The sequence below is a fragment of the Aethalodelphis obliquidens genome, unplaced genomic scaffold (genome assembly GCF_003676395.1).
Source record: "Aethalodelphis obliquidens isolate GAN/ISIS:26980383/991018 unplaced genomic scaffold, ASM367639v1 scaffold49, whole genome shotgun sequence".
NCBI lineage: Eukaryota > Metazoa > Chordata > Mammalia > Artiodactyla > Delphinidae > Aethalodelphis > Aethalodelphis obliquidens.
This window is the reverse complement of record NW_020837993.1, coordinates 15,579,233-15,599,839: the sequence shown is the minus strand read 5'-3', so window position 1 is coordinate 15,599,839 and position 20,607 is coordinate 15,579,233. Positions and strand designations below refer to the sequence as shown.

The window sequence follows — 20,607 nt, the reverse complement described above, 5'->3', positions numbered from 1 at the left end:
GAGAAATCTTTGTAACTACACTTGAACCATTCACACATTTATCTGAGCTACCAAAATCTTCTGAGTGATTATTGATATCTTTAGTGTGCTTAGATTGTCAAAATTCAAAGATATTGTATTATGAACTTCTACTTTTCCTTTTCTATTAAATGGAACAATTATATGTAAATTGAAGAGTAGATGTGTGGAATCTTCACAACATATTTTAATTTGCTTGCCAACCCAGACACCAGAAGTAGAACAGTTGTTTCTTTGTTTTTCATTTTTCTTACAAACTGAGCAAGTAATTTCATATATTTTGAATGCTGGCTTCAACTACTAATAGTTTTCTGATGTGAAATGATTATACTTCAAATTCTTAGATTTTTACATGGATATCATTGGCCCCTTTCATATATTCTCAATGGGTTTCTAATGTGTTTAAAGAGACATCCTAGTTACAGTAAATGATTTTGCAGTGACTGTTTTGGGGAAACTTTGAGACAAATATCTTAGAAAAAATTATATCTGTTCTACTGTGATCAAAGTTGTGAGCATAATTGTTCTTGTCATCTCATGATTCAAGGAATATCTGTTATGAATACTTATAACTTCTTACAGCTGAATATTCCATTAGGAAAACTTTGTTTTGCAATTTCCCTAATTTCCTGCGTACTTTTTATATTGACCATAACATTAGAATTCCATGAATGTCATCACCACACCACTGAGGTACCGATTTTGTCACTTGTGCCAGCTCTCTTAACTGGGAAGTAACAAAACAATGCACTCCTAGGGTAACATCCAATTTTAGTAAATTTACTTTTCTGGATTATTTTTATTATTTTTTAAGTAATCAAAAATTGTATTGAGTTGTTGAATAATCAGTTAATACAAACAACTCTACTAGCTTTAATAATCTGTTGAGGCATCTGAGGCTTCAGTCTCCTTTATTTTTAAGATTTTATGCTTTACTTTAACCAGAAACATCCTAAAGGAGTAATAAATTAGGAGATTTTCCATAAAGATACATAGCACATCTTCTTGTCTTATGCAATTTTGACAAATAGACATGTATACCTTTCACCTTTTCACATTTATACTTTCCCACAAGTAGATATGGACCAAAAACTAGGTTTCATATGGACGAGTTTCTTCCTACTCCTTGATATGTGCCATGAAGGAAAATATTAGGAATAATTCTGCCTTCCATCCTCAAGGGCCAGTGGGAATTCTAATGTACTTTTTCCTGAAAATACTCCATCCCAGGGAGACGGAGTCCTGAGAGCTCAGTGTCTGCCACATATCTAAGGATCAAGGTCTCTTTCACAAATGTGCCTGGATCGATGATGACTTCAAAAATGGATATTGTTGGAATCTGAACAAAATTAGTGACAAAATCACTGATGTGAACTGAGGTCCAGCAGAAGAGACCATGCTAGGCAAAAATGTTGGGGTAGAGCTCAGTTTGGTCAGCTAGTGGTACCTATAGGGTCCATAGTAATTGAATGCTATCCTGATTGCATACATTAAAGGAATTGAATTTCACGGAGGTCTATAAATATCTGACTTAGGGATGACATGGCAACTCTTTGAATGCTTGGCTGGCAGTTTCCATGCATTCATAGTAACCAGATCCTGGAGAACCAGCATAGGAGTAGAGAGGCTGGTGGTAAATGGTTATGTCTACCCATGAGCTATTCACACATTCTTCTTAGGTGCCTTAGTCTTCAGAGTGAAGTCAATTAGGTATTCAAGGCAGAATATATGAGTGTTTATTTATCTCTTAAAGTAAAAGAAAAACATAGAAATTTAAGAGCAGTTTCTATTTGTCAAAATGTCTTCCAGAACATTTTAATTTCCTTGCTGACCAAGTCACAAGTATTAGAAGAGTTTTTTTCCCTGTCACCCAAAGAGGAATTTTCTAGACATTTATGTTATGGATCCAAATAGATGCTGTATTAAACATATTTAATTAAAAATTATTACATTTCCAATTACTTATATTTTAGGTAGATTTCATTGCCCAGTATTCATATTGTGTTAGTGGGTTTCATAGTGTTGAAGGGGAGATCCTAGTATTAATGCCTGCTGCTGAGTGAAGGCTTTGGGGAAACTTTGAGACCAAGGCCTTACAACTTTCAGTGTTACCCTGATCCAAGTAGTGAGCATTATTTTTCTTCTTATACAGATAGTCAAGGGAATATCTATGGTTTATTCCTTATAATCTGTTATTAGTTAGTAAACTTTCAATTATGATGGTTTGGTTTGTCAAATTCCCTAATTTCCCAATATATTCAGTAGATTAGAGGTGATATTGAAGTTGGATGGAATTCCTCCCACTTCTTCAAGGAACTGCTGATTTTCTCATTCATACCAGCTCCCTTCTGCATAAATAATCACAACAATGCACTCCAGAGGTAACATTGCAACTTTTAATAAATGTATTTTCCTGGGTTAGTATGTGTTTTTAGCGAGCAAGATTACAGATGGTCTTTTGGAGTCTGTTAATCTGAACATGTGAGGCTTTTAATAGTCTGGGTCATCTGAGGTTTCTGTGTACTTTTTTCCCAGGATTTTAATGCTTCCTCCATTTTGCATAACATCAGAAGATCCTACTAGAGAAATAGTATTTTTGTATACTTGTGCATAGTAAACATCTTGTGTTCTGCGTGGTTAACAGGTGGACACATATACTTCTCATCTTTCCATAATTTTACTCTATGCCAGCATATCGACATGGACCAAGAACTCAGTTTTGTATAAAAGTGTGGGCCACTGTGTCACAGGGAGATGGAGTCCTGAGAGCTCAGTGTCTGCCACATATCTCAGGATCAAGGTCTCTTTCACAAATGTGCCTGGATTGATGATGACTTCAAAAATGGATCTCGTTGGAATCTGAACAAAATGAGTGACAAAATCACTTATGTGAACTGAGATCCAGCATAAGAGACCACTTTAGGCAAAAATGTAGAGGATTCAGTTTGGTCAGCTAGTAGTATCCCCCATAAAAGGACTATGATATTAGAAAACTAAGATGCTGGCGTATGCTAGAGGAAATGAATTGTACAGAAATTATAAATAACCATTGTGGAATGACAACTCTGAGTGCTTGACAGGCAGTATCTTTACACCCATAGTAAACAAACAGTGGAGAATCAGCACATGAAATGGTTGTGCTTACACTAGGACATTCTCACAGTTTCCTTAAATGTTGCAGTCTTTTGTGAAGATCAGCGTGTTTTGGTCTATTAGATAGCCAATTAGAAAGAAATTATTAGTTTTTGCTTGTCATTTATCTCTTAAGTGAAAGAAATATGGGAAAATAGAAGAGTTGATTGCATTAGTGAGATTATCTTATATCATGTTTTAATTTGCTTGCTAACCTATCAATTCAAAGAGTAGAATATGTTTTTTTCTTTTTCTTGTCACTCAGGGAGAAATTCCCTAGATATTTGATGATGGATTAAATTTAGATATTTCATTAAACATTTTTAACATGAAATGATTAAATTTCTAATTCTTGGAATTTTATGTGGATATCATCAGCGAATATTCATATTCCTTCAATGGGTTTATATGTTTAAAGAGATGTTGTAATTTTAGTAAGTAATAGGGGGAATTTTGGGTCAACTTTGAGATGAATGTCTTAGAAAAATTGATTTTCTATTCTACCCTTTTCCAAGGAACAAACATAATTTTTTCTCATTATATAGATGGTCAAGTGAATATCTGTGGTTAATTCCTTATTACTTTTTATCAATTGACATTCAATTGGGAAGGTTTTATTTCACAACTTCCTTTATTTCCTCTGTGCTTTGAAAGATGGAAGTGACTTTGGAATTGCATGGAATACTCACCACCATAAAAAAGTGCTGATTTTGTTGCTTTCACCTGTTCCCTCTCCTGGGATGGAACAAAATAATGAACTCCAAAGGTAATAACAAATTTTAAACAAATTTTCTTTTTATGGCTTATTTTTATTATATTTTTTGTAATCAGGTAGATAATTGGTTTTGTGAAGTATCTGTTAATCCAAATAATGTGTTATTAATTATCTGGTGAGGTCCAATATTTTGTCTCCTTTATTTCCAAGGTTTTTGTGCTTTCTCCCTTTGAATAACATCAGAAACATTCTAGTAAAGTAATATGTGTATATTTAATATGAAGGTACATAATAAATCTGCTTGTCTTTTGCATGTTTGACAAATAGACATATATACATCTCATTTTTCCATATTTTTACTCTAGTTCCACAGATATGGACCACTGGTTGAGTTTAATATGAAAGAGTTTATCCCTCTTCTTGAGAGGTGACATGAAGGAAAGTATTGAAAATCATTTTACCATCTCATCCTCAAATGCCAGTGGGAATTGTAACATCAGTAAGCATTTCATCCTGAAAATACTGACATTCCTCTTAGGACATTGTAACACTCATACGACAATGAGACTCTGGCTGTGCTAGTCAGTCATGGGGCTGTTATCGACTGTGATGACTGGTCTGCATTATTGAATACTGTGGGTCAATGTGTCTGAGGGTGTCAGATCCCTGAGTGCTCAGTGACTGCCACATATCTCAGGATCAAAGTCCCTTTTACTAATGTGCCTGGATTAATGATAACTTCACATATGTTTCTCATTGGAATATGAACAAACTGAGTGACAAAATCATTTGTCAGCTGAGGTCCCTCCCAGGGACCATGCTAGGCAAAAAATGTGGAGGGAGCTCAATTGGTCTAGTAGAGGTACCAGCCAGGACTGAAGTGTTTGAAAGCTCACATGATTGCATACATTAAGGGAAATGAGCTGTACAGAGATCTATAAATGTCTGGTTTAGGGACGACGTGGAAACTCTTAGAGTGCTTGGCTGACAACATCCATTCACTAATAGTAATCAGACTCTGGAGAATCAGCACATTAGTAGTGAGACCAAGGATATATGATTTTGTCTACCCTTGAGCCATTCACAAGATTTCCTTAGATGCTACAATCTTGTGAGTGAGCAGTAGTCTATTGAGGTCAATTACGTAGTCAGTTCAAAAGATATTATGTCTTTACTTGTCAATTTTTTTAGATAAAGCAAATATATGGAAATTTAAAAGTAGTTTGTATTTACAGGAATATCTTAGGGCATGTTTTGATTTGATTGTTAACTCAGTCACAAAAATTCATACAGTTATTTTTCTTCTCACCCAAAGAGAACTTTTCTAGACGTTTGAGTGATGGAGTCAAGTATATGCTGCACTAAATATTTTTAATTGTAAAATTATTGCGTTTCCAGGTCTTGGCATTTTATTGGTTAATATTCATATTCCTTCAGTCTGTTTCACATGTGTTTTAAGGGAGATCCCAGTTTTAATGAGTGATTCTAAGGGTCCTTTGGAGAAATTTTGACCAGGTCTTAGAACAAATGACTTTCTATACGTTCCTGTTCCATGGAACAATGCTATTTTTATTCTTATCATACAGGTGGTCAGCAAATATATGTAATTAATTCCTTATAACCTCTTATCAATTAATATTCAACTTGGAAGGTTTTCTTTCTCAACTCCTCTAATTTCCTCTGTGGTTTGTAGGTTGGAAGTAATACTGGAATTGCATGGAATTCTTACCACCCCACCAAAGAAGAGCTGGTTTTGTCACTTCTGCCAGCTCCTTATCTAAGAAGAAATCCAATGATGCACTCTCAAGGTAACATCTAATCTTTTATAAATTTTTCCTGAGTTATTATTTTTTAAGTAATTAAGAATTTAATTGGTGTTTTGTAGAGTCTGTCAATTCAAACAGTGTGAGGACTTAATAATCTGGTGATTCTTTGAGGCTTCTTTCTGTTCTTTTCCAGAATTTTTGCATTTTCTCAGTCTTCCTACTAATGCCTCATACAGGAATTAAGCATGGAGATGAAAGTAAAGCCATTCCTCACCAGTGTGGCAGAGAGAAACTGTTTCTACTGAGGGGTGTGCTTGGCCAAATGTACTGAATCCTCAGCAGTGTGGCCTGGTGAGCACCACCCTGACAATAGGATGGGAAGTATTTCATGGTGAGAGGGCTCAGTGTTTGACTTTTCCTCTCTGCACCCTCCCAACCTCTCTAGTCACATGTCGGTATTTATTGTGCCTGTGTGAGTCCTGCCTGCATTGCTGTGACCATACCATGTAGAATCAGGCGTAGAGTAACTGTGCATCCTCTGCAAATTGCCAGGTTCCTGAGCTCAAGCAAGTTTAGTGCTATAAGTGATTTTTAGACAACTGTTCTTTATTTCCCTATCATGGCAGTTTTCTCCTCCCCAATCCATTGGGTCATCTTTGAGGATAAAATAATTCTGAGGTTTAATTTACAGAATATATATGTATTATATGCATTGTTGTGGTTGAATTGTTCACCAGGCCAACATTTTCCTGGAACTTTAAGCACATTCCGACAGTCTGATTTCACATTTAATTTGTCTGGCAGAAAATGTTGGACAATATTTGCTCTTATGGAGGCCAGAGAGCCTAATACAATTAATGTTGTTGGAATAACACTGGAAACACCCTAGCAGAGCAATGCATTAGCTTATTTAATAGGAGGGTACATTATTGAACCCTACTGTCTTATGCCTGACCGGCCAATGGACAGGTTTACTTCTAATCTTTCCACATTTTTATTCTACTCCCACAGGGTAACAAGGATAGAGCTCAGGTTTCCTATGAAAATGTTTATTCCTTCCCCTTGAGATGCAACATGAAGGAAAGGCCCATCCTAAGAGGCCAGTGGGAATTCTCAAGTCAGTAAGCATTTGTCCCTAAAATATTGACCTTCCTTCTAAGGATTATATAATATTCCAATTACCATAGGCACTGTCTATGATAGTCAGCTGTGAAGCCTGGATCACTGATGTGGGGTCTGGTCTCCATAACTGAGTAGAGTAGATAAGTGATGAACTTCAGAGTCTCTTTCACTTTCTGAGGTGAGCAGTGCCCTATTTTAGAAACTCATGTGTATCAATGATTGCTATAATAATTGATCTCATTTAAAAATCTGAACAAAATGAGTTACACAATCACTTCTGTGAAACTGAGGTCTAGCATAGATACCCACCCTAAGCAAAATATTTGCAGGGTGGAGATCAGTGATTTCATTCATGTGGTATCAGGCTAAGCTGCTTGCATGCATTAGAGGAACTGAACTGTACAGTGTCTATTCATATCTAATTGTCAGGTGAAATTGCAACCCTTTGAGTCTTTAGCTGGCAGCATAAATACACTTGTAGTAAACAGACCCTGGGGAACTAGCACATGAGCACTGAAGATTCTAGAAATGGTTGTACCTACACTTGAGCCATTCACACAGTTGTCTGAGCTACTGGAGTCCTCTCTTGAGTGCTATTTATAGGTGGTCAAAATACAGATTATGGATTTTTACTTTTCCCTAGTAAGTGAAACAAATATATGATAATTAAAAAGTAGGTACTATATGTGAGACCTTCACAATATATTTTAATTTGCTTGCCAACCAGTCACTAGGATTGAATTATTGTTTCTTTGTTTTTTGTTTTTCTCATCAACCAAAAGAGCAACACACAAGTACTGGCTTCAACTATATACTGCATTAAACATTTTCAGATGTTAAATGATTAAATTTCCAGTTCTTGTGTTTGTTTGTTTGTTTTACATGGATTTCCTTATACACTTTTATATACCCCCAATGGATTTCTAATGTGTTTAAAGAAAGATCCCAGTTATAATGAATGAAGTTCTGGTGGGTACACTGAGGAAACTTTGAGACAAATGTCTTAGAACAAATATTTCTAAATTAATATGTTCCAAGGAATGAGCATTTATAGTTCTTGTCATATTTTTTTAACATCTTTATTGGGGTATAATTGCTTTACAATGGTGTGTTAGTTTCTGCTTTATAACAAAGTGAATCAGTCATACATAAACATATGTTCCCATATGTCTTCCCTCTTACGTCTCCCTCCCTCCCACCCTCCCGGCGGTCACAAAGCACCGAGCCAATATCCCTGTGCCATGCAGCTGCATTCTTGTCATATTGATTGCCACTGAATATCTTTGATGTATTCCTTATAACAACTTGTTACTAAATATTACATTAGGAAAGTTTTCTTTCTCAGCTCCCTAATTTTCCTTGTGCTCTGCAGATTGGAAGTGATGTTAGAGAGAAGGGATATTTTGCTGCTTGTAATTCTCACTGCCACACCAAAGAAGTGCTGTTTTTGTCACTTGCACTAGCTCCATTCTCTGGGAAAAATCAAAACAATGCCTTCCATATGTAATATCCAATTTTAATAAATGTGTGTTCCTAGAATATTTTACTAAGCAATTTAGAATTTTATTGCTTTTGTGAGGTGTCTGTTAATCCAAAGAGTGTGAGGCATTAATAATCTGGTGAGTCATATGAGGCACTTTTCCACCCCCAATTTTTGCACTATCTGTCTTTTGAATAATTTCAGAAACATCTCAGTAGAATGATAATATGTATTACACTATGCATATACATAGTGAACGCTCCTGTCTTGTATATAGTTGACAAATGGACTCATCCTACTTCTCATCTAGATGCACATTTATCTTTCCCACAGGTTGAGATGTTCCAAAAACTGGGTTTCATAAGGATGAGTTTATCCCTTCCCCGTGAGATGAGACATGAAGGAAAGTGTTGGGAATAATTCTGCTTCCCATCATCAAAGGCCTGTGTGAATTCTCACAAAGGTAAGCATTTTGTCCTGAGGATACTGATATTCTTTTAGGGACTTGCAATGTTCCAATGACACTGAGAGTCTATCTGCATTAGTCAGACATGGAACTGGATCGCTGACTGGGTTTGCTGGTCTCCATGACTTAGCAGCATGGACTGTGTATCCAGTGGTGATGGGATCCTTATTGTTCCATGTCTGTCACCTATCTCAGGCTCACAATTGCTTTATAAACATGCTGGGGCCAATGATGGCTTCAATAATTGATATGTTGGAAAATCTGGACAAAATAAGTGACAGAATCACTTCTCTGAAACTGAGTTCAAGATATATAAAAGGACATATAACAAAATTAGTGTTACTCTGAAGTAGATTGTGATAATTTAAGGTGCATTTGTAAACCCTAGGGTCAGTACTAAGCAAATAACTCAAAAACATTAAAAGAACTACCAAAGAATTAAAATAGTACAATAAGAAGTATCTATTTAATACAAACAAGGCAGCTAAGAATGAACAGAGAAACCAAAATGATATGACATCTAGAAAACAGATAGGAAAATGGCAGGCATAAATCCAACCACATGACCATTATATTAAATTTAAAAGACAGAAACTGGGAGATTTAATTTAAAAAAATTAAACAGGGCTTCCCTGGTGGTGCAGTGGTTGAGAGTCCGCCTGCCAATGCAGGGGACACGGGTTCGTGCCCTGGTCCAGGAAGATCCCACATGCTGCGGAGCGGCAGGGCCCATGAGCCATGGCCGCTGAGCCTGCACATCCGGAGGCTGTGCTCCGCAACGGGGAGGCCACAACAGTGAGAGGCCCACGTACCGCAAAAAAAAAAAAAAAAAAAGAAAGAAATAAAATTAAACAGGTATACATTGTTTATAAAAGAGATACTTCAGAACAAAAAACACAAACTGTATGAAGGTAAAGGATTAGTAATTATATCATGCAGAGAATACCCAGAAGAGAGCAAGAGTGGCTATACTGACATCAGAGAAAATAGCCTTTATGGTAAACTATTACTAGAAATTAAGAAAGATATTATATGATAGAAGGTTTAATTACATAATCATCAAGTAATAGTGTCTCAGATTACATAAAGCAAAACCCAACATAATCAAAAGGATAAATAGGCAATTAAGCAGTAACATCTGGGCTCTTCAGTACCCTCTTCTTAATAATTGATAGACCAATATAGAGAATCAGTGTGGTTATAGCATACTTGAGCAATCTTATCAACCAACTTGACCTGACATATATAGAACACTCTACCTAACAATAGCAGAGCACAAATTATTTTCAAACACATCTGGAACATTTTCTGACATAGGTCATATGCTAAGTTATAAAACTGAACTCAGTGAATTTTAAAAGATTGAAATTGTGTAGAGTATGTTCTGTGACCACAGAAGAAATTAAATTAGAAATCAAACAAGTCAATCTGGCTTATTACTAAATATTTGGAAATTAACATCTTTTACAAGAACCCATGGTCAAAGACAAAATTATAAAAGAAAACATTTAGAACTGAGTCAGATACAACTAAAGACATGCCTGGGGGAAATTTATAGTTTTAAATGATTATATCAGAAAAGAGGAAAAATATCAAACAAATAATCTAAGCTTTAACCCTAAGAAGCAAGAAAAAGACTAAACTAGAGAATTAAACCCAAATCAAGTAAAAGGGAGTAAATAATAAATTTCTGAGCAAAGATCAATGACATAAAAGTAAAACCCAGAATAGCTATAGGGAAAACCCATTTAACTGAAAGCTAGATTGGTTGGAGGAATGCTACTATTTGTCTCATTGTGTTTTCTTGAGAGGAGGTGGCTGTGGAGGAAAGCAATGTTCTAGTTGCACTTTAAACTCAGTAACATGCCATTGATATTAGGTTTGCATTACTATCAGTATCAGTGCTGATCTCTGTGAAGTTTCCAGAAGATTCATTGACAATATACTATCATTCAAATTTACCTGTTGCTAGTCAGTGGTTTTTTTAATTTGTTTTTGTTTATTTGTTCGTTTTGTTTTGCTTGTCAATAGTTTAATCTCTTTTGGGAGGACCCTTGTTATAACATCAGATACATACATTAATAATATGGTGAGTTCTCCATGGTTTCCATTCCTGTAGATTCTAGGATTTTTGACACTTCTGTGCTTAGCTCAAAGCATAAAGGCATTGGACATTTAGAGTGCTTGAATAGTTCCTTCCTTTTTAGGAATGAAGATGATGTTGGGCCAAAATGAGGTATATGATTGAGAGAAGGTCCCTGAAACCTCAGCAGTGTGTCCTGTTGAGTGACCATTTGAAGAGAATGGGAAACTGCCTCAAACACAGTTCATGACAGAATGGAACACTCTATGCGCTCCTTACCTGTTTAGTTTTTTTTCTCAAATTAACAAGTATTCACAGTGTATTCTCAACATAGTCGATGTCATCCTCCTGAGGTGAAAAATTGGTTCTTGGAAATCAAAAGAAATCTTAAATATTACAGTGGTTCATTGTCCTCCAAACAACCATAGTACATAAGCAGATATACAGCATATCTGTGGTACTAAAATTTGGGGGCAGTGTTGAAAACTAGGAGAAAATGTCTAAGAAGGATATCCAGGCAGGTGATGGGAAAAAAAGGTTGTGAAACACTGTTGAACATGTTTCTGCCATCCAACTATATAAAAAACAGGTGTGATGTAAGCCAGAGCACTTGCTACCATTTGCCAAGATTTCCTTAGTAGTAGCAGGTTTTACAGAGACAGTGATTTTAGAAGGTTGTGTTTCTTTTTCCATTAGAGGCACTTAATATCCTTCTCTTCCTCAATACATTATCTTAACTTAGGTCTTAAATATTTTCTGAAGAAGTGTGTCTGTGTAGGTTTCTTTGAAGGCAATGGCTGCTTATCTTCTATTGGAACTTTCAGAAAACTCAAAGTCCACATCTATATATTTTCCAGCAGGAATATTTAGGACTAAATTTGCTGTGTCTGAGACCAATGGCTATTGCAATAGCCATTGTGCAATAACATATGCACAATGATATGCTTTTTCTCACCCCTAAGATTTCCAGACCTTTGTTTAGCAGAAACCAAAGTTCTATTGGACACAAGTTATCTAGAGTTATTACATGTATGTCACTATATGGTAAGAGATATAGTTATTATAAAAATAACATCTTTAAAAAGTTGTTGAAATTTTAGGTAAGATTATTTTGGAAAACTATGTTGGAAAGTAGAATTATAAGCTATCACATTATGATAAATATTTCTAAATTTGTTTATTGACTTGTCAGGAAGCAAGAAAATGAAATAAGACAGTGGCCTTATATCAATATGTTTATATTCAGAAGACCAATGCATGTTTTAACAAGTGTATGTTTTTTGCTTAACTTTAATATAGAAGTTAAAATTTTACTCCTTTACATAAATCTAGTATTTCAATATATTTTAATGGTTAACATGATAATAGAAGAAAACCTGTAAATACATTTGATAAAATGTGTGATATAGTGTTCCGCAGATGACTTCAGAAAGAGTATTCAGACATCACTTTAAGATAGATACAGTTTTTCATTTGTTCATCGGGTGATCAGCAAAGTTGAGATCAGTAAATCACATGTAAGCCATTGTTCTCTGCATTTTTGAAGATAATCTGAACATAGTAATCAAATGTGTTCTTCATTTTGTCACATCTATAGTTATATTGAGATTGCTTAAAAATCATATATTAAAATATTGTATTTATGTATATGTTTTAGATGAAGAATAGTTAGTACACTTCTGATTATTGCACAGAACTGTACCTTTTCACTAGATTATTGTTCTGGGGCAAATTTTAGACTATTTTTTTAAAAAGAGTAATTTAGCTTAATCCAATGTTTCTAGGTATTTGGATATTATTGACAGGCATATTTTTTCTAAAGATGGTTTTATGATAATTGATAAACTAGAAACAATTTTCTTTTGCCATTGGAATTGTTGGGAGCGTCTGTTGGACTTCAGCAGGTTGTAATAGAGAAACCATGTTTTCATTGATCTGTACATAATAGTAAAAAAAATTGTTTTCTAACATTTAGTCTTAATGGAATGGGAATATTTTCCCTTGCTAACATAATTATTGGTCAGATACTCTCTGTGTCTATTGGACCTCAGGGGGAAAAGAGAGCAGTGCATGTCTGAAAGTTGTGCACGTAACACACAAAGGACTTAGCGACATCCACCCTGCCCAGTCTGTGTGTAGCACAGGATACCCACATTTTATGAATGTTTTATTGTTAAATTAGATTACATGCATGTGTGTTTGTGTACAGTTTATATGTACACATAGGTGCATTTATATCTGCATATACTCTTTCTTAAACTGTTATTTTTCCTCTTTTTTTTTTTTTCCTGTCAGGTGATAGAGCCTAGAAGGAAAGGGAAACTGTCTATGCTTTTGCCTTAACCTTTGAATGTCAGTTCTAGAGAAGGAGGTGACAACTTACTTCTCAGCCAGTGCTCTCCCTTCCCACCTGTGGTCCTTTGGACACCCTCGCAGGTATGACTATACAGGCAGGGAACTGCATGTTTATTAGAAAAAGGCCTCAGGTGGATAGGCATTGATAGATCTTGCTCTTCTTAAGTTTGATGACATTTGGTTGTAGCTAAATAGCATTAAAAACCAATCCAAGATCCAGATGAGCGTGAGAATAGTAATTGGAAGTTACAGCTTTGGGTCATAACAGGTCTTCCTAAATGGGGGTCTTTCCTCAACTATTCTATCCTAAAACTAAATTTACCTCTATAGGACCATTTACTAAGTTACTTCTCAGCTCTTTATTTGTATGACTGATTCATCAAATGGGGTTTTAATTTCTTATGGCCTGATGTTTTTAGATTCATTTTTGTGACACAAGTGCCTAATGGGCTGTCAGACATAGAGTAGGATTTCAATAAAATTTTATTGAGAATAGATATATGAATAGATGATATAGAGTGATTTTATAAATAACCTGGCCAACTAAGCAGAAAAAAATAAATGATAAAAAAGAAACAATTTTCAGCAGGATCCAGGCAATCCAGTCAGCTTTGGAAATGTACAAGAGAGAAAGGTTCTGATACAAGGTGTTGATATTGAGATGTATAGAATTATGAGCAGCTAGCTAGGTATAATTTCAGAGCTGCGTAACGGAGTAGAAAGCAGCTTCCAAATTAAATCAATCTGGGAGAGTACCGAACGGTGACTTCCCAGCTTCCAGCTGAATTGCCTTTTTCACTGGAAGTGGTGTTTCTTTTCTTTTCTCCCCCCCCCCCCCCAGAAGATGACTTCTTGGGAACTCTTTTGGGAATGAATGATACCAGTAAATCCCTGAAGCAAGATTCTTCAGACAGAGCCTATTCACCTACCTGTTGTCCAAGGGCTACCCTCTGAAGGTAAGGTTTTTGTCAGAATAATCCTCGCTTTCTAGTAGCAACCACATCTGGGTAGAAAGTTAGACATTAATTTTCTGAAGATTGATGACTTGTGGTTACATTCTAATTGAAAGGCCAGATTGTATAATGAGTTAAGAGATGTAACTTCTGACCTGTGTGAGGTGATACCTCACTGTGGTTTTGATTTGCATTTCTCTAATGATTAGTGATGTTGAGCATCTTTTCATGCATTTGTTGGCTATCTCTATGTCTTCTTTGGAGAAATGTCTATTTGGATTTTCTGCCCATTTTTGGACTGGGTTGTTTGTTTTTCTGATATTGAGCTGCATGAGCTGCTTGTATATTTTGGAGATTAATCCTTTGTCAGTTGCTTCATTTGCAAATATTTTGTCCCATTCTGAGGGTTGTCTTTTCGTCTTGTTTATGGTTTCCTTTGCTATGCAAAAGCTTTTAAGTTTCATTGGGTCCCATTTTTTATTTTTGTTTTTATTTCCCTTACTCTAGGAGGTGGTTCAAAAAGGATCTTGCTGTGATTTATGTCATAGAGTGTTCTGGCTATGTTTTCCTCTAAGCGTTTTATAGTGTCTGGCCTTACATTTAGGTCTTTCATCCATTTTGAGGTATCACCTCACACCGGTCAGAATGGCCATCATCAAAAAAATCTACAAACAATAAATGCTGGAGAGGGTGTGGAGAAAAGGGAACCCTCCTTCACTGTTGGTGGGAATGTAAATTGATACAGCCACTATGGAGAACAGTATGAAGGTTCCTTAAAAAACTAAAAATAGAACCACCATATGACCCAGCAATCCCACTACTGGGTATATACCCTGAGAAAACCATAATTCAAAAAGAGACATGTACCACAATGTTCACTGCAGCACTATTTACAATAGCCAGGACATGGAAGCAACCTAAGTGTCCAGCGACAGATGAATGGGTAAAGAAAATGTGGCACATATATACAATGGAATATTACTCAGCCATAAAAGGAAACGAAACTGAGTTATTTGTAATGAGGTGGATGGACCTAGAATCTGTCATACAGAGTAAAGTAAGTCAGAAAGAGAAAAAGAAACACCATATGCTAATGCATATATATTGAGTTTTAAAAAGCAGTACTGATGGACCTAGTGGCAGGGCAGGAATAAAGATGCAGATGTAGAGAACAGACTTGAGGGCGGAATGGGGGGGAAGGGGAAGCTGGGATGAAGTGAGAGAGTAGCATTGATGTATATACACTACCAAATGTAAAATGGATGGCTAATGGGAAGCTACTGCATAGCACAGGGAGATCATCTTGGTACTTTGTGATGACCTAGAGAGATGGGATAGGGAGGGTGGGAGGGAGGCTCAAGAGGGAGGGGATAGGGGGATATATGTATACATATAGCTGATTCACTTTGTTGTACAGCAGAAACTAACACAACATTGTAAAACATTTATACTACAATAAAGATGTGGGGGAAAAAAAGAGATACAACTTTTCTTGTATATCTTCATAGTTTTCTACATCTCAGTTAGTACATTTACTGTTAATATGAAAGATTTCCTTAACTTTTCTTATCCAACAAACTAAACTCCTTGGCTGGATCCATTGTGTTATCAGAGAATTATTATATGCATGAGATATAATAGATTCTCAATAATTATTAGACTGGAAGGTAGACAAGTAGTTTTGCCTGAAATAATTGAGTCAATGAATGAGTGACCTAGAACTTTAAAGAGCCAAATTCAGAGGGGAAGAGACAGATAAATATCTGAGATAGTTGGAGATCTCCATCATTTTTTGGCCAAGCAAAGGAGAAAAATGTATCACCAGTGTTTTGCATCCTTTAGGAAGTCTTAAAGTCACTTTTCTGGCCATAGCAGCCACCCAGTTGCTGAAAATGTGGTTTTCTCTGTGTATTCTGGGTAGATTTTTTCCAGAACATGTAGAGGAAGAGTGTACAAGGATTTCATAGCCCCCCTGACAGGCTCCTTAGAAAATGTGTGCCTCACCTTTGCCAATTTTCCCCACTGTGTCCTTGCAGGTGATGACCACAGAGACGAGGTGGATTTGTTACTGTGGGTACCATTACTTCTACCATCAGCTTCTTCAAAACAATGATACAGTCTTCTTTGTGCATGGAAACTCTTCTATTTCCTGTGTTGCAGTGGATTCCTCCTGCAGATAAGAAATGCTTAACTGAGAAATGCTCATGTTGGGATATCATCGATGAGACTTTAATTTGGGCATGGTGACTGTTTCCCTTGCTTCCACTTGACTCAATCCCAGGAGCCTCAGTAGAGGAAATATTATTGCACAAGAAACTCAGAATGATGGAATTGCTCAGTGCTCCCATAAATATACATTTATAATTTTCATTTGCCATGTGGTAAATTTAAAAATTAAGTTCTATTAAAATTTTTTCAAAAATTCAAAGCATATCTAAATATCTAATATATAAATTAAGTGCCCTCCTCTCTCCCAATTCTATCTCCTAGAGTTATCCTCTATTAAATAAGTTGTGTGCATTCTTTAAGTGGATAGATGCACACACACACAAACACACACACACAAGATATTTTGGGGGGTTCTGAAAGTGGAGCTATATTGTACACATTATTCTTCAAATTGCATTTCATTTAACAGTTTTTTCAACACCTTTTTCTGTTTCAGTAATACATATCTGTGTCATTTGTTGAATGACTGCATGATTGTTTTGTACATGAAATATAATTAAATGTTTTAAGCATTTCTCATTCATAGATATTTATGTTAGCACCAAATTTCTGTGCAATGAACCTCCCTATATATCAATAATTTGCATTTGTCTATTATATCATAATAAATTACTCAGCAGTGAAAATACTGGGATTAAGTATATGCACATTTCAAATTTTGAAAATGATCACAAGATTTCCTTTAAAATGTGGTAACAACTTTATCCTCAAATGGCAATGAATGAGATTGCCAGCTTTCCCACAACCTCACAGATAATGAATTTTATGACTATTTAAAATCTTTGCCAGTGTGATAGCCCAAACTATTGTCTTAAATTGTATTTCTTTCATTTTTGAGTGTGATCATTTTTTCATATGTTTATTAGCCATCTGTATTTTTAAATTTTCTTTTTATATCCAATTTTGGGGGTGGGTGGAGGTTTTAATCTCTTGCTAATTTCAGAGAGCTCATTTATTATTGGGGGAATAAGCTTTCAATTGTCAAGCATTACAGATATTTTTTACACACTTTTAAACTTCATTTTTGTTATAAGAATGTGTATGACTGTTATGTGTCCAAGTATAACCATGTTCGCTTCTATGGCTTCTGAGTTTCATGTCATTTTAGAAAGATATTTACACTGATCCCATAAAACTCTCCACCTATGTTAACTTCTAATTATTTTGTGTTTTTTAATTCAAATTCTTAAATCATGAGAAAGTTTTTTTATTTCAAATCTTAAAGTTGCCAAGTTATTTGCCATTACTTGCGATTATTTGCCAATAATTGCCCATTTATCTGTAATGCCATCTTGCATATATGCTGTATTCTCATCTGTGACTGGCTCCATTTTTGTTCTGTGGGTCTGTGTGTCTCTTCTTCTGCCTCCTGTCTCATGTGTCTTCTCATTGGAAGAAATTACAGTTTAGACTGCAATTTCATCAACTTCAATAAATTAATTTAGTGGAGAATTGGTTTTTAACAATAGTCTTCCTATCCAAGATCAAGGTATGTCTTTCTTTTTATTCAATAATTTTAATTACTGTTAATATTTTCACTTTGTGGTGGGGGTATCTTCTTTCAGTTTATTTTCTTACTTGCTAATTTTTCTATATCTGGAAGTTTTGTTTTGTTTTGGGGGTAAGTGATCTCCTTACTCTTTCTCATGGCTTTTCAGAATTTTTTTTCAAATTATGTACTAAATCCTTTGAAAATACTGATAGTTGTGATTCTCCTCTTCCAAATGATCTGGATTTTAGTTATGTTGATAAAATTCACTGACTGATACTTTCAGAGCACTTAAACAATTGTGGAAATATTACCCACCATTGATTTAATTAGGTTTTAATGGATACTTCTTGGGTTTGACCAGCATGTTTTTGCTGGTCTATTAAGCAAAAAGACTCTCAGAAACCTACTGCAGCAAGGGAAAACACCACTTTGACAAGGTTTAGTAGTGTTTCAAAAGCAGGAAATTAGGGCTTTGAGGGATGGGTTGATGTGGTTTAAGGCAGGATTTTCAAGGCAGGGAACTGGTTAAGAGTGGGCAAAATTTGTCCTGCGATAGTTTGAAGTCGATGAAAGAGTAAGATGAGGACCTTGATGTGAGTTTAGATAATCAAATTTTTGTCTGATGAATGAGCTACTTCCCTATATGAATAATAAGTTATCAATGATGGAAGAACTATTTGCTTAGATGAACAGACTGAATTTATTTGTTGGTTTACAGTTCTATCTTGTTTATAGAACCCTGCTAGGGGTGGTATCAGGTCTTAGTTCCAATAGGTAAGTTATTTTGATGTAAGTAGTCTCAGTCATCAAAGTAAGATGCTAATTTTAAATTTGAGATTCTTGTGTATTGTGTTAGGAAAAGTCTCTTACCTTTGATATATTTCTAAAGAATTTTAATCAAAACCAAGTGGTAGATATAATCAAATGCTTTTTGCATAAACAATTGTATTATTCTTTAAACTTTTATCATTGTGAAATAATTCATTTTTAATATTGAAATTTCCTTATATTCCTTTTATTGTTTATTCAGCAAACTCATTTTGGTTAAAAAGAAGTTTTGCTTTTTAAATTTACTACTGAATTATGAGTATCTTAATTTGATTTGGAATTTTTGCAGGTGTACTACTTAGATGAAACTGATCTGCAATTTTCTTTTTTGTTCTGTTTTTGTCATGTTTGTATATTAGATTTTCTGGTTGTGTTAAAATAATTTTAAGGATTTTCTTTTTACTCTGTGCTCTAGAATGGGTTGAAAAGGTTTGGCATTAACATCAGCAGTTAAGCGAACACATCATTTAAATCACCTGAATTCTCCTTTGTTTTTGGTGGTTTGGAGTAGAACTGAGGCTAACTATCTAGAAAGTGTTCTCACTTTTTTCTACGGTTATTGCTTATTTTTTGTTTTATTATCTTATATTTAACTTGTTTTCTACTAGAAAATCACAGTCCAAGTAGATTTGCAAACACGGTATGTAGGATGAAGTAATACAAAGTGTTCTTTCATCACTCTGTTAATTTCTCTTGTCTCAATTAATATCCGTTTTCATTCCAGTCTTGGTTGTTTCTGCTATGTCTTTTTTAATGAAATGAGTTTGACTCATGGATTTTTATCATCACTAGTTCTCCATTCCCCTGTTCCCCAATCAGCTCTTTGGTATAATTTATCAGTGTTGTTTTTTTTAATGTTCTAATTTATTTATATATTTTTTCTGTATTCCTCTGTGGTTTTTTCCTAATAAATTCTTAAACATGTGTAATCCACTGATTTTCACTTGTTCTTGGCAATGAAAGATTTTCTCTGTTCTGAATTTTATAAAACTTCACACAGAGTATAAGGAGAAAAGAACAGTGACTTTACAAATACCAGTAACCCAGGTTCTACCACATTTTGCCATATTCACTTCATGTTATTTTTAAAGTATTTTTAAATAAGTTAGAGAAATCATAACACTGCTTTCCCCCAGAAGCATTTTTTAAATTTTATTTTTAAAATCATAATATATGTTACAAAATTCAAAATTGAAAAAGTGATTTTCAGTGAAAGGTAATATATCTTTTCAATTCTGTCTTTCATAACCACTCAATTTCCCTTTCCTGGAGACAACTATGTTACAGTTTCTTGCGTTTCCTTTTGGACATACATATACACATACACACACACATCCCAAAATGTGTGTGAGTGTATGCATAGATATACACACATACTTTTATAGTGTTCTGTACTTCCTTTTATGTTATATATCTATGTAATGTGTAAATATTTTTAATATTTCTAGCAGATCAGCTCATATCAGTAATGAGCTTCCTTATTTTTTAAAAAAATATACTTTTACTGGTTCTGATGAACCCAGGGGCAGGACAGGAATAAAGATGCAGATGTAGAGAACCGACTTGAGGACACGGGGAGGAGGAAGGGTAAGCTGGGATGAAATGAGAATGGCATGGACATATATACACTACCAAATGTAAAATAGATGTCTAGTGGGAAGCAGCTGCATGGCACAGGGAGATCAGCTCAGTGCTTTGTGACCACCTAAAGGGGTGGGATAGGGAGGGTGGGAGGAAGATGCAAGAGGGAGGGGATATATGTATACATATAGCTGATTCACTTAGTTATACAGCAGAAACTAACACAACATTGTAAAGCAATTATATTCCAATAAAGATGTGTTAAAAAATATAATTTTACACAGGTAAAATTTTCATAGTTAAATGCATAGATCTTAATAGTGTAATTCAATGAGTTTTCTTAAAAGTATATACCCATGTAACTACTACCTTATTCAGGAGGTAGAG

The 20,607-nt window shown here is 35.1% G+C and overlaps 1 long non-coding RNA gene and 4 pseudogenes across 3 annotated transcripts; all 5 read left to right on the top strand.

Moving 5' to 3' along the window:
- The first annotated feature begins 1,172 nt into the window (after nucleotides 1-1,172).
- On the top strand, nucleotides 1,173-18,833 carry LOC113607674 (uncharacterized). Of its 3 annotated transcripts, none has more exons than XR_003428025.1 (9): nucleotides 1,173-2,399; nucleotides 3,805-3,916; nucleotides 4,231-4,364; nucleotides 5,559-5,673; nucleotides 5,868-6,022; nucleotides 8,567-8,696; nucleotides 13,078-13,218; nucleotides 13,979-14,093; nucleotides 16,127-18,833. It is a non-coding gene; the product is annotated as an uncharacterized LOC113607674 (long non-coding RNA). The 3 variants fall into 3 exon arrangements; XR_003428026.1 differs by having other exon boundaries at nucleotides 5,825-5,982; XR_003428024.1 differs by having other exon boundaries at nucleotides 5,825-6,022.
- Nucleotides 1,320-1,401, top strand: LOC113607694 (uncharacterized; annotated as a pseudogene).
- Nucleotides 2,840-2,921, top strand: LOC113607693 (uncharacterized; annotated as a pseudogene).
- Nucleotides 4,591-4,670, top strand: LOC113607695 (uncharacterized; annotated as a pseudogene).
- Nucleotides 6,963-7,047, top strand: LOC113607696 (uncharacterized; annotated as a pseudogene).
- Nucleotides 18,834-20,607: the final 1,774 nt, after the last annotated feature.